This window comes from Mus musculus, chromosome 14 (assembly GCF_000001635.26).
Source record: "Mus musculus strain C57BL/6J chromosome 14, GRCm38.p6 C57BL/6J".
In the NCBI taxonomy this organism is placed as follows: domain Eukaryota; kingdom Metazoa; phylum Chordata; class Mammalia; order Rodentia; family Muridae; genus Mus; species Mus musculus.
Window position 1 is genome coordinate 34,605,865 of NC_000080.6, and position 2,905 is coordinate 34,608,769.

Below are 2,905 nucleotides of genomic sequence, written 5' to 3' on the forward strand. Positions count from 1 at the left end.
AAAGCCTAGATTCAGGCTGCTGCCAGGTGTATCTGAGTCTCTGACAAACGGGGACAATGAGTAGGGACAGGGACCAGACACTGGTATGTCAAGAGCAGAAGCGACTAGGAGAGGAGTCTGGAGGACAGAACAATGATGAGCACATGTTGGGGGGAAGGGGTCAGACAGAAGAGCCAGGTCCTCAGCCTGAGGTGTGTGGGTTGAACCATGAACTTGGATGGGGGGAAAAGGAAAGAAACAAAGAAAGAAAGAATAAGAAACTAGCATCATTCTTCCCACTAGTCAAGATGTGGGTTTTTCTCTGTGATAAGCTTGGGAAAATCCCACACTGTAGCACTGGGATGACAGACCCACACCGTGGTACTGCAGGTCACTGTGACAGTGCAATGAGTGGACATCTCAGAAGGGGGGGGGGGCTGTAGTTGTCACTGCCCTAAATTACACTTTCACTGAGACCTGTGGTCAGACCATTGAAGCATGTCAATCATCAATAATATTATCAAGATGGCAAATGGTGGGTGTCACAATCCCACCATTTGTCATTTGGTAATATTAATATTTCAGTGCTTTTGGTTCCCTTTGTTATCTTATGCTCTTTATTTTATGGATCAGACAACATTCCTAGGGCTAGGCAAGAATGTGGGTTAAAAACGTTTGCAGTACAAGTCTGACGACCAGAGTTTGATCCCTAGAAGTCAGAGGGAAGGTGGGAAGTGAGTCCTTAGATTTGTCATCCGACCTCTACATGTGCACCATGACACAGGTGCACCCACACTTACACAGGCACATCGTATATAAACACACACATACACAAATAATATATGAAGGAAAGCCGGGCGGTGGTGGCACACGCCTTTAATCCCAGCACTTGGGAGGCAGAGGCAGGTGGAGTTCTGAGTTCGAGGTCAGCCTGGTTTGGAAAGTGAGTTCCAGAACAGCCAGGGCTACACAGAAAAACCCTGTCTCAAAAAAACAAAAAACAAAACCCACCTATACACACACACACACACACACACACACACACACACACACACCCATGCTTATAAATATATATATATATATATATATATATTGTGTGTATATATATGTGTATATATATATATATATATACACACACACATATACACACACAACACACACACACATATATGTATATATATGTATACATAAACACATACACATATATATTCTGGAAGTGGGGCATGGTGGGAGGAGCTTGTGATCCGGCAATGCGATCAGAAGCTAAGGCCTAGGCTATACTGAGTTTGTCGCATGGGCTTCAGGAAAAGCTGTCTCTAAAAAAAAAACAAACAAAACCAACGACAACACTAAAGCTCTGGAGCTGTGTGCGGTGGTGTACATCTATACACCCAACACTCCGACGCTGAGGCAGGAGGATCTGGACCCGAGAAGCCAGCTGGGCTACTTAGATCTGGTTTCGAAAAGACAAAAATGAAAACAAGATAAAACATCCCCGAAAAGGTCCGCATTCATCCCTTAGGGCTTCAAGGAGGCCGCTGACACGGTTCTGAGCCTTGCAGCCAAAAATAAAGGGTGTCAGGAGTAGAGGGGTAAAAGGTGGCTGGCTCGGCTGAGGCTTCCCCTGAGATCTCCACCCATTGCCTGGGGGTCCTCAGATCAGCTTCCCCTGCCTGCTGGGGAGATGCCTGGACTCGCCTGGTCCTCAGAGGCTGTCTGCACGCCTGAGCCCTGGCGTCTGCCTTACTACCTGCCTTCCCACACATCCTGGCATGCAGCTGGAAGAGGCGAAAAGCAACCTGCGTGGGCGGGGAATCTTTGTGAGGGTCTGGCCACCCTGAGACCAACGAGATGCAGTGTCTTGCAGTCCCCGATGCAGAGACTGATGGCGATCTGAACTTGGTACTGTGCCTCTCTTCAGGGACAGGGTGTGAAAGGCAGGGCATGGCACTGGACGGAGGACAACCACTAAATACAGTGGAACCGCTAATGCCTGTGGCTGCCCCTCCCTGGAGAGAGGGAAGGGATGGAGACCAGGGTTAGGCCCTGAAATCAGGCTTCAGAATGCGAAGCTCACAGCCCAACCCATCCTGCCCTCTGCACTTCCCACGTTGCAAGTCTGTGGTTCCCGCTAGGAACCTTTGCTTTTCTCTGATTATTAGAAAGGCTTCAGGCATCACGGTTCTGCTAGCAAAGACTGCACACTTTCTCTCCTAGGTCCTGGGATTTCACATCAAAAGAACAGTCACTCAGCTGACCCTTATCCCACAGATACTGCTGGGGACTTTGTATCCCCAGCAGGGGCAGGGATGAGTCACCTCCCTGAGGGGTGGGTGGGGGTAGGGAGTGAACTCCTGATTGATTTTGTAGAATTTGTTTTCATGATCTAAGACATAAACACATCCTTTAGAAATGAAACGTTTCTGTGAAAACTGTTCCCTGCCCATTGCCCCTGCCTTATAGTCCCACCTCCTGGAACAGCTCCCAAGCCTTCACTCTCTTCCGCTGGCAATTGCCCTGTTTGTACGCAAGGGCTTAGAACGCCAAATCTGGGTTTGGAATTTGTGGAAAGGGATTTTTCTTGTTGTCAGCTAAACCCCCAAAGAAGTAGCTGCGAGGCTTAGCGGTACCAGCATTCTGGGAGGAATATCACTAAGGTGCTGTATAGCCTCCCAAAGCATCAAAGGAGGTCAAACTTGCTTGGGTTTGGTCCAAACCCATCATCCATTCAGCTCCAACTGTCTAGAAGCCTACATAGGTGCTTTTCTTCCCATGAGTGTTCCTCTGAAATAAAAACCAATTCCTTATGACTAGCGAAGTATCTGAATTGGTGGAGTGCATACCTAACCCTAGGTTCAATCTATAGCATCACACACACACACACACACACACACACACAGTATGATGGCATATGCCTGTAATCCCA